We start from the raw sequence: 12,214 nt of genomic DNA on the forward strand, positions 1-12,214 counted from the left end.
TTAGGAACAGTGTGGTAGGAAATTATAACTCAAGTAATAACTTTCTTTTTATAAGGACAAAATAATCCAGAAAAAAACTTGGAATATTTATCTAATTTAAAAGCATACCTTTCCACAGAGAAATGTGAGAAATAAAATCATTAGTACATATGAATTCTTTCCCTTTTAGGGGTTCACTGAATACAAAATTTCTTAGAATTTTAAAACTCAGACTAGAAAGGAAATGGAAAAGATCTATTCATGTTCATGTATAACAACTTCTTAGGATATTAGTTAACCCTGCTAAATGTCAGTAGAACATTTTATGTAGCAATGAGAAATTACACTATTCTGTAATATATTTTTACAACCTCAGATGAACCTCAATCTTGTGTAACTGACTTCCTAAAAAGTTTGTGTAAATAACACTTTGCTAAATCGATAATTTTACTTGCAGGTAAATTAGATATTCTCTAAAGCAAACAACCACCCCAAAATCTGCTCTACACTTTAAAATTTTTACATTGCAATATAGAACAAATTAATATATAATTTATATTCTCATTGCTTGCTTAGTATAATCATGATCTTTCTGACAGATCTAAAAACATTGAGATTTTTAATTGAAAATGCCCACCAAATTTGTGGCATGATGGTTTTTTGAATTTCTCCAAATATAACAGCTTCAGAAGCTGATTCCATGTTAATCCCACCATGCTAGGCCAAACTTTAGCAGAATGTTATAATATGTCCAGGCAGCAATATAGCTTACACCTAGATGTAATATAGAAGCCACAAGGTAATGCTCTCCTAAGCTTCCTCTAATAAGGGAAAAACACATATAAACAAGTATTTGGTATTCAAAAAAGAATACCAAGAAGTGCAACCTAATCTTGAAAGATAAGCATAGAACATAATAATTCCCATATGAAGTCCAAACCTCAGAGAAAATACTGGATCAAATTCTTGGCAGATTTTAAATGACTTGACCTTGTTGAGAAAAATGAATGTGAGCACCCCAATTGCACCTAGAATACGTATTCTGGGAGGGTTAAACAGAGCTCCTCAGACATAGCGGGGACTCAATAAATATTTATTGTGCAAAACAGAGAGAAAATGCATTCGTGTTACTCATCAACATACTGCCAACAACTACAATACCTGAAAACAAAAATTTCTTGAATGAACAGTTATCACTGAAATTACATTAAAGCTACGCTCATCTTTGGCCATGTGTTAACCAAAAAGACAAAGAGTGGGCAAATGCAATCAACTGACCAGCTGTTTTTCAATAACAGGTCACTTCAATATGCAAAGAAAGAACAGAATTTTAAAATAATTTTTTTAAAGCTATCTAATCAAAATATTGCAGAATATTGTAGCTTTTTTCCAAAACCTGATTTCTGAGCACAGTCTAACTCCCTAATTTACAATGCTAATGAAACTGTATTTAGCAATGTTTCCTAATCCCTGTTTAGTAAGTATTAGACACTTAAATGAAATAACCTGACTTTAAGCAGGAAAAGGACAGTTGATTCTTTTCAGGGAGATGCACCAGAGTACCTCCAAAACACTTTGGAAGAAAGAAAATGACACTGTCACAGAACACTCAAAAATATCATAATTTGTTGATAGACTACCAGCTAATATATAAACAAATCTGTATTTTACTATGATCCTTTTCCACATTTGTGGGAAGATCATTTCACAGGTTTACATAAGTATAGCAAAGTTCTTTAAGGTAACTGAGCAACTGAGCTCTACTAGTTTTTGTTATCTTCTAAGATACAAATATTACTTCATTAATCCAACTTATATACTGATGTATTTTACTAGTAAAGTAATTACACAAGAAAAGTCATGAGAAACTTCATCACATAGACTCTATATAACACTTTCAGTATCATAACAATAACAATAAAAATACCATTTCTAATGTTACTTATGAAAGGATTCATGTTCCACACTGACTATCAAAGAGGGCTTAGAGTAAGCACAAGTGACACTGAAAAACGCCACTACATCCTGAAAGAAATTGTTAAAATGGAGATTGAAATATCTTTTCTATTATACATCACATCAGCAAACCTAGAAAATGGAAGAGCCCAAGGAGGCATAAATTGAGAAGATACTGCACCTTACTGCTTTGCCATGAGAGTGAAATATAAAAAGATACTATTTTGAATGCTGCTAAATTATCAAAGAATGGTAAAAGTTATGAATCACAATGTTATGGTTGAATGGAGCCTTATGATGCTTTATTGTAAATGTAAAGCTTACGTTATCAAATAGGAAAATGCAAAAGACTCATTCTACCCAGATTTTAAGATTTCATGTGAAAGGCAATTTTAAAAATTAAATCTAAATTCTGTCTTAACAAAGTGGTAAGTACTTTCAGGACCAAGGGGAAGGCTTACTAATGACATAATAAGGTTTTGAAGTGCTATGACATATTTATATACATATCTGAGGCCTGAATCACCGGGAATACCTGCGGCTATTTTAAGTTCTATGGACCCTAGAGTTGAGTTCCATTTAGCTTTCTCTTCACACCCCACCAAAGCGATTTTTGGCCTTTCTGTGACTTAACTGTATAAGCAATGGGATAACCCATTGTGCATGCTTTCCTGCCCCATAATTAATTGGGTTCCAAAAGCAACTCTCACCTGACCTGAGGTCGGGACGTAGAGAGTTACACGGCCCTTTGGGCCTTCTGTGCATGCCACCTGATCTTGGGCAGATTACTTAAGTTCTCAAGAGAGAAAGAGAAATTATAAAAGTGTTCTATATTGAGTTCCGGTGAAGACTAGTTGCTGACATAAAAGCTCAGTAAATAACTAATTTTACTAAGAATCATCTAGTCTACACAATGCTATAGAAACAATATGGTACTGGCTATAGAAACAATATGGTACTGGCAATAGAAACAGACACATAGACCAATGGAACAGAGGACCCAGAAATAAATCCACGCATATATGGTCAACTAATCTTTGACAAGGGTGCCAAGAATATACAATGGGAAAAGGACAGTCTCTTCTATACATGGTGCTGGGAAAACTGGATATCCACATGCAAAAGAATGAAACTGGACCCTTACCTTACATCATGCACAAAGTTAACTTGAAATGGATTAAAGACTTAAATTTAAGACCTGGAACTATAAAACACCTAGAAGAAAACATAGGGGAAAAAGCTCCTTGACATCAGTCTTGGCAATGATATTTTGGATATGATACGAAAAGCATAAGCAACAAAAGCAAAAATAAACAAGCAACTAAAAAGCTTCTGCACAGTAAAGGAAACAATCAACAAAATAAAAAGGCAAGTTATGGAATGGGAGAAAATATCTGCAAACCATACATCTGATAAGCGTATGGTTTTTTGGATATATACATTTGCTATGTCCAAAATATATATGGAATTCATATAACTCAATAGCAAAAAACACAAATAACCTTATTAAGAAATAGGCAAAGGATCTGAATAGACATTTTCCAAAGATGACATGTAAATGGCTAATGGGGGTACACGAAAAAGTGCTCAACATCACTAATCACCAGGGAAATGCAAGTTAAAACCACAATGAGATACCACCTCACACTTGTTAGAATGGCTATTGTCAAAAAGACAAGAAAATAAGAAGTGTTGGTGAGGATGTGGAGAAAAGAGAACCCTTGTATAACATTGGTGGGAATGGAAAACAGTATGGAGGTTCCTCAAAAACTTAAAAATAGACCTATCATATGATCCAGCAATCTCACTTCTGAGTATATACCCACAGGAAGTAAAATCAGTATCTTGAAAAGATATCTGCCCTCCCATGTTCTTTGCAGCATTATCCACGATAGCTAAGATGTGGAGAACCTATGTGTCCACTCACGGAGGAATGGATAAAGAAAATGTGGTATACATATAAAATGGAATATTATACAGTCTTTTCAAGAAGGAAATCCTGCCATTCATAACAACATAGATGAACCTGGAGAACATTTTGCTGAGTGAAATAAGCCAGACAGAAAAACAAATACACAGGGAAAAACAAAAACAAATATGATCTCACTTATGTGCATAATCTAAAAAAGTCTAACTCATAGAAGCAGAGAGTAGAATGATGGTTGCCAGGGACTGGCAAGTGGGAAAAGTGGGGAGGTCAAAGGGTACAAACTTTCAGTTAGGAGTAAGTTCTGGGAATCTAATGTACAGATGGTGACTACAGTCGATAATACTGTATTGTATACTTGGAATTTGCTAAGAATACATCTTAAGTGTTCTCATCACACATCAAAAAAAAAAAAAAGGCATCTATGTGAGGTGATGGATATGTTAATTATTTTGATTATGGTAATCATCTCACATTGTAAATGTGTACCGAATCATCACACTGTATACCTTAAAATATACAGAACTTTTATTTGTCAGTTATACCTCAGTAAATAATAAACTTACTTTTCCTTTAATAAACTTACTTTTCCTTTCCACAGTGGAATCTTTCCCCTACCCAACCAAACTCTTAAAAAGCCCACCTATATCATTTTAAAGATAGAGAAAATAGGATGCAAAGAGTTAAGAACTTACTATAAGTCAAATGTTAGAAGTGCAAACAGAACCCAAGTCTCTTGACTCCAAATCTAATATTTTTCAGTATACCTTTCTGTTTCTAAGCCTCTTTTATGGAACCATTTGGAAAATCATTTCTTCGGTCTTTAACTTGATAATTAATTCTAGAGAAAAAAGCCAGGTTATTCCATTAAGGAATAAATGTAGCCACTCACTGCTTCATTCCACCTTTACCAGAAATAAGACAATCCCCAAAGCAAATGTATAGAATCAGTTACAGGGCAACTCTAGTTGTCAGTCAGTGCTCATTCAATCCTATATTCAAGAGTATCAACAGCAATCATTTTATTAGGTATATCATCGGTATTAACAAAGCTCATTAAGCCACAAAGAGTTCACTCATATCTTGTTTGTTCTGCTCAAGAAAACAACTGTATAATAATGTTAGAAAATGTTTACCTAAATAATTGATCTTTTAATAATATAAAAGTTACAATTAGCTATAGGGACTACTAACGGAAGTTCACCCTGTGGCCATACTGGCTAAATAAGGGGATATTACTGTCAGTAGTTGATAGGTATTTTATCTTTAGACACTAGGCAGCAAGTTTTAGCAGTTTTTGCCTTCGTGTTATGCAACATCCAAAAGCTTGATGGATTTCTGAATTCTAATAACTCGGAAGACAATTTTGGACGTCAACCTTCCCACACAATAATGGATCTCACTAGTTTCTTTAACTCATCCTTATTTTTGGTGAGCCATTATTAAGGTGCACCATAGTTGCATTGCATTAAGTTACAAATATACAGAGTTCAAACCCACAAATTGCAGTGATAACTATTAGCTCTTGGTGGGGCTAAATTAACCTAGTACCAGTTGCCAGGACAATCACTTGAGACCAGAATCTCTGCTTAGTCATTCCTGAAGCATTTACCAGTTTACCACCATGTATAACTAACTTTTAATAATCATGGAGAAACATACTCCTCACTATAATACGATTCAAGAACAGCACAGATTCTAGAAGTACACAGGGCCACATACAACCAAGTCCATATCCTTGACCCCTCAGGAACCAGGATTTCTCTCACACACACTGTTGCTCATACCCTCCTCTCTGTCTCTCTCCCTCTCTCTCTCTGACACATTTTTAGACATTCTGAAAATGTCAAAGCATACCCCAGCACAGTGTAATAGTGCTGTGGAACCAATAGAAAACCTACTCTTCAGTAATTCTTAGAGCTCAGAAATCACAGCTGATGACCAATATCAGTCTCTTTTTAATTAGGAGAAATAGGATAATCCTGTGGAATGAACGCTGTATCTGGAATCGGAAGATATGATTTGAAATCCACTTTCTTGATGAATGAAAGTATATATTGCCTTATATATAGCAAAGCACTCAGATGTTTTCTTCCTTTGTACCTACAACAATTAGAGATACAACGTAATATTGGGGAGGTTATTCAGGTATTCATGAACTTGCCTCGTCCTGCAAGCTGCCACAATAACATTCACCTGAGGTAAACAACACTGCTTAAAGGGATCTGCCATGTTTGTTCCTACAAAAATGGAATACTAGGAAAGTATTTTTCCACAATTTGTTCATAATTCAGTATAATCCTGTTTTCTTTAGAATTTCTATAAATCCATCATAATTTGTTTTGCAGAACAAGCACAAGTATTATCCTTCTAGAATCAACTGGATGATCCATGGAGTCATGGTCAGTTCTAGGGTTCAGATGAGAGGCAGAAAGGGAAAGAGATTGGCTCCTGGCTCTTCCATCAGCTTCTCACTCAGGTTTTTCACATCAATAGGTGAGCAGTGTTCTCTCTTTCCTCCACTGACTGTTGGCAAACCCAGTTAGAGACCAGCATCAGAGAAGCTCAACCTCTTGTTAAAATAAATAGAATATAGGACAGAAACAGCATCAGTGATTTGGTTTCTTTGACATTTAATGAGAGAACAAAATTATATATTGAAGACAAAAAACAACAGTGCCAGGCACAGACCCAGGACAGGTGCTGTGAAAAAGCCTATCGTGGTGGTGTCTGGGGATTTAAACTCTGGAGAAAAGACTAAACTAAAATAAAGAATAACAAAGTCATTAGTATATACTTCTTGGCAGATTATTAGCTATATGTGGAAGCTTTGATAAAACAGGCCAGGCTTTTAGCAATGTGTTAAATTTCAGATTTAAGAAAAATCCTCTCCTACTCGCCATTTGTTGAACACTGCCCTTTATTTCCATTGTTATTCATTGCCATGGAGCCCAATTACTCCTTTGTTTTCTTATTCACATTTAGTCCACATTATCACAAATAAAAATCACAAGGATACCATTACCCTTCAACACTTCCCCAATGTATAAATCCTAATTTGCATTAAATCCTTGAAGCAACATACATTGCAGTGAATGAAACGTCCTTCTGTAAAAAGTACTGTAAATAATGAAAGAATTTTTAGCTCAATATATATACATGAATGTACATACAGTTAAACTGACCAAGGTGCTTTTATACACCCTAGGTATACAATATTCAATATGCTTAGAATAATAGTTATTTGAAAGGAATATAATCTTTGAACATAAAACAGTTTAAGAATAAAAACTTCTATAAATTCACTTATCTGTTTTGCTATTGACCCACTGATGGAGACATTTTACGTACCATAATTAATGGGAACATTTAGTTAATGAACGCTGCTGATACTTAGTGTAGTTCTCAAAGGCTGAAAACCTTTCCCCAAAATCAGTATCTGAAACCTGTCTCTTTAGGAAAAACAGTCAAAGCTTTAACTGTTTTCAGTCTAGTATAAGAAAGCTTTGAAACAAGTTAACTCTAAGCACTCAAGGAAAACTATTTTTAAAAGGGGGGGGGGGGACAAGAGGAGGACCTTAATTTTCAACAATATCGGCCTGAGAAATAACTCTATAAGAGAATGTCTGAGTATCTTTAAAAAGAGAGAAAAAAAGTAATTTAAAATGTTGGAAGTCCACAAACTGAGCATAGCAGTAAAAAGGACTTGAGGGAAAATTTAATGAAAAATAAAAAACTGAAAGCAAATTATTTGATCAAAACACAGACACACACACACACACACATACATGCACACACACTGCAGGCAGTCATTCAGCATTATATGCTAGCTGGCTTTGTATTTTCTTTTAAAATATAATCATAACTTCTTAATGTATAAAACAATAAGGCTCTCAAGGTACTCATGAAAAATTCTTATCAAATTTCACTCTAGAGTTAGTGATATTAGGCATGTTAAATCAGGAATCAACACATGCTATTTTCCATAGCAGGAACTATATAAATTACAAGCTCTTCCATGTTTTTGTTATTAGGTTTGGTACACTTAAAAATAAGCGGTATTCTACATCGAGTGCTCTAACGCAACGGTTTTTACATCTTTCAGAATTTATAATTCATCTCCATGCTCAATCCTTACAAAAAAACACAAAATCACCTGCAATTGCTATTTACTGTCTAGCACAATAAAATTGTATTTGTTCTGTTTTTGAATTCATAGGTTTTGCTTTATGAAGTTTTCAGAAAGAAGCAACTTTATTATATTTTCATTGTTACTCATGATTTTAACTTAAAGATCATTAATTTTAACACAACATCCTGCTATATTCTCATTTGGGTTGTTCTATTTATCTCAAAGGTACACTTATGTATTACCATTACAAAACAATAACTATTTGCATAATACTTCATGATTTTACATTTATTAAAAACACATCACAGGGAGCCTGAGGATGCATTCAGTAGCTTGTCATTCACCACTTCAAGACCCTTCAGAACTGAACAAGGGGGAGGGGGACATTTTGCTAAAGGCAGAAGAAATTAATATAAATAACAAACTCTGAAGTTTTAAAAATAGAAAAGAAAATTTTAAAAATGCAAACAAAAATATGATCATATGCATAAACAAGATAATTTCAATTTTTAAAACTCCATGTTCTCTATACAGAGCAAGGTGTTTGGAGATTTATGTATCTTCTATTATGATACCCATTGAAATTATCTAAAACTGTGCTACAAAAATAAAGAAAATTACCATCTTCTTGCTAGATTTTATAAATATCATATTAAAATTGTGCCTATTTACATAATTCAGCTTTTCCTCAGCCTTGTGAAATAATCTGAGTATCATTTCTTTATTATTCTAGACTTAACCCTATAAATGTGCATATTAAGAATGTTTCAGAGGGAGATAATAATGATCTAACATGTTCAGAAATTACACTGTCTCATAACTTGTTTTTGGTAAAGCAATTACAAAGAAAATTGTTTACATCTTCTGTATTTTCTTCCATAACCACCAGTCCAGATAAAAAAAATACCGAATGCTGTTATGTCACCTCTAGTCCAAATGCTCATAGCACTTGAAGCTTTTTGTAAGCAATATGCTTCTATACTAAACACATATCCCTGAGCCACCACCTACCTAATTTAACAGTTTTAAATGTAGTTTCAAATGCAGCGTAATACCATCTTAAACACACACACACACACGGAGTGTGCAGAAAGGGAAGGAGGGGGAGAGCCAGAAATGGAGCACGTTGTTGTTTTTCATTCATGCAGTATAGTGACGTCAGTGTCTGCAGCAGCAGCAGCGGCAGGAGCCTTGACCTGTGGAGGCTACAATCCACTGAAGTCAGAACCTTGCAGAATTCAAAAGAAACTGAGTAGATAATTGTTTGAAAAATTGTTCAACTGTTCATAGCATGAATTTTAAATAGATAAGTAAAAAGAATAGATTAGTTGTATCGTTTTAACTTAGGTAGAGAGGAGCAAGGTGGGATGTGGAGAAGTAACAGAAAGGTAATATCATCAGGGAACCGGGGGCAGAAGAGCCTACATTCAAAATCATTTCAATGGAAGAAACTGACAAAAGCACCTGGTGTTAAAAACAGCAGAAAGGCCTCTTCTATTCCCAATACAAGTTCTCTGATGCAAATCTGTCTCCTGAACAACCAGATTCAGAGAAGTGTTTTCCTCATGATTGCGTTAAAATTGCATTCAACTCAGATGTGACATACTACAACAAAGAGGACGGTTTAAGCCTGGTCACAAATTTCATTAAAACTACTTGATGATGGACCTTGTAATTCCTAAGCAATTAAGACTTCTGAAGGATGCAGAAAAACAAGTTGTACTACAATCTGTTGTAAGATGTGTTTATCAACAAAGGGGAGGAGGTACTAGATGAGCAATATATTGTTGCAGCAATTGCTGAAACTACTCACTATGCCCGCAAACCCTCTGAACACAGTCTTTCTGCAGTGCTTATATTATGGCTCTTACATTAGTCCCTAAAAGAAAATCCCAAAACTCAATCTATGTACTGTTGAAACTAAATCACTCAAAAATTTATGTAACTGCTGCCTTCTTTTCATTCTGTTACCTCTCATTTCATACAGTTCTAGAAAATGTGCAAAGGAGTTGCATATGGCATTAATCTGTTAGAAAACGGTGGCCTTTTCTATAAAATACAGCCAAAGATGTGTGTTCAGTTGTGGTCATTATTAGGGCGATCACGTTGTTTTCATTCATTCATTCAGGATTTGCTGGAGGATGTCAGTTTCTGCAGCGGGCTGGACCTGGGGGAGGAGTGGGGGAGCAAATGCCTTCCGGTGCATACTGATTACAGGATGCATTTCTCGGTGCTCCTGGACACATACCACTGCACTACATCCTACCCTGCCTCACCACCAAGTGGTCTAAAAACAAGGGCCTTAGCAACATGCTAATTACATGTCAGAAATATTAAAACAAAACACCAAAACTGCAATCTATCTTAACACAGTCACGTTCTCCAAGTCTAAGACCTTCATCAAGAAAACTCCATTAATAAAATTACACATACCACATAAACATTGCACAGGCTCCACAGTGATTCCCTTCCAAGCAGAGATTTTCCCCCTCGGTATGATCGGTTCTCTGCACAACGCAGCAGCAGCATCTGTAGCCCTAGCGTGGCATCTAATAACATGAGCTACTCCTCCCTCCCTTAGGAGCTTTACATCCCTGTTTTGGCTAAACTTCCTTTTCTCCCCCAGGACTAAACTAGATTATTCACCGTGTCCCTAAACATAAACCAAACCACACCAAAACACAAAACATTAAGGGAAGCCGACAGCATCCACCAGCTCACCATTACCTTTGACACCTAAGAAAAACGAAACTTGAGATCCGTTAACAGCTCAACTGAACTGTTAAGTGTACTTAAAAATAGCAGGGAAAAAGGGAGCACACTCCACAAATAGGTCCTTAGAAATTTACCATGAAAGTCTTGAGTTGGGCATAAACTGTTTCCAGTGCAGTACCGCCCTGATGCATATGACTATATAAAGTAGAGAAAAGAGGGAGCCCCCCCCCAAAAAAAGCCCAACCAAACACTATACACTTCAATTGCACATCCAAAACTGTCCCCTCTACACACCCAACAGGATATCCTTACATCATAACTGGTGCCTCCACCTCCCCACCCCCAAAAAAGAAAACAAAAATTATCCCGGTAGGCACAGACACTTTATAGGAACTTTGTAGGAAAGCACAAAGAGGCTGTAGAGATTACAACCACCACCTTACCTGTTGCCGGAGAGTTTGTGTGCGTGTTGTTTTTAAGTGTTTCGCCCAGCTCCTCCTTCCCCCACTACAAACAGCAAACACATGAGTGAGCTAATCAGCTCTTAAACTGAAAAACCTTTCGATCCAGGCGAGTGATGGAAGATAAAAGCTGAGGGGCGGCAGGAGGGTCAAATAAAAGTTGCTCCGCAGTTCGCTCATCCAAGCCCCGCAGCGACCGCAGGGGGGTGAGGTTCCCAAAGCCACTTTCATACCTTCGATAATGCACTAGCAAAGAGAAGCCCGGAGAGGCTGAAGTTTCCACGGAGGGCACCGTCGGGGAGACGCAGCCCGGGAGGACGCAAGGGTTGGGCTCGCTACCTCTGCACACGGGCGAGCCGGGGCTCCGGCGCTCAGGTGAGTTGCTCCTCCGGTGGCTCTCTGGGGACCGTCTCGGGTGGCCCTTGGCCCGCGGCGCCTGCTCGGTCGGGGCCGCGGTCGGCGGCGGCGTCGGGCTGGGCAGGCTGGGGCCGCGAGCCGCGCCGGGCCCCGGGAGTGTGCCCAGCGACGCGGCGGCGGCGGGCGGGCGCGTGGGACTGTGTTGGCTGCCCCGCAGGAGCTGGTAGGGCACCGTGGCGCGGATGGGCTGCAGCAGCCGGCCGGCTCCCGCAACCGGGGCGCAGTTCACGCCGCCGCCGCCGCCGCCGCCTCTGCCACCGCGGCCGCCGCTGCCACCGCCGCCCGCACCGTTCCCGCTCCCGGCGGCAGCAGTGGCGGGCGGGGAACCCGCGGCGCTGCGCCGCATCCTCTGCGGCGGGGGATGAGGAGTCTGAGAGGAACTGGAAGAGGAGGAGGCAGTGCACATGGTGGCTCCGCGGGCCCTGGACGATGCCGGCCAACACCAAGGCGCGGAGCGGGAGGCGCGCGAGCGTGTGGGAGCCGGCGCGCTAGTGCGTGCGAGCGTGTAAGGGGGAGGGGCGGGGGGATCGTGGAGGGGGAGGAGTCTCTCGGCTCCCCCTGCGCAACGCGCACCCCCGCCGCCTCAGCGAGGGGGGGAGGGGAAGGCTGCGAAAACTAACGTCCAAC

The 12,214-nt window shown here is 38.4% G+C and overlaps 1 protein-coding gene across 1 annotated transcript in view; it reads right to left on the reverse strand.

Moving 5' to 3' along the window:
• LOC103007546 (ELKS/Rab6-interacting/CAST family member 1-like) overlaps positions 1 to 12,214 on the reverse strand; it is a 231,571-nt gene that overhangs the window by 26,131 nt on the left and 193,226 nt on the right.

This window comes from Balaenoptera acutorostrata, unplaced genomic scaffold (assembly GCF_949987535.1).
Source record: "Balaenoptera acutorostrata unplaced genomic scaffold, mBalAcu1.1 scaffold_371, whole genome shotgun sequence".
Taxonomy (NCBI): Eukaryota; Metazoa; Chordata; class Mammalia; order Artiodactyla; family Balaenopteridae; genus Balaenoptera; species Balaenoptera acutorostrata.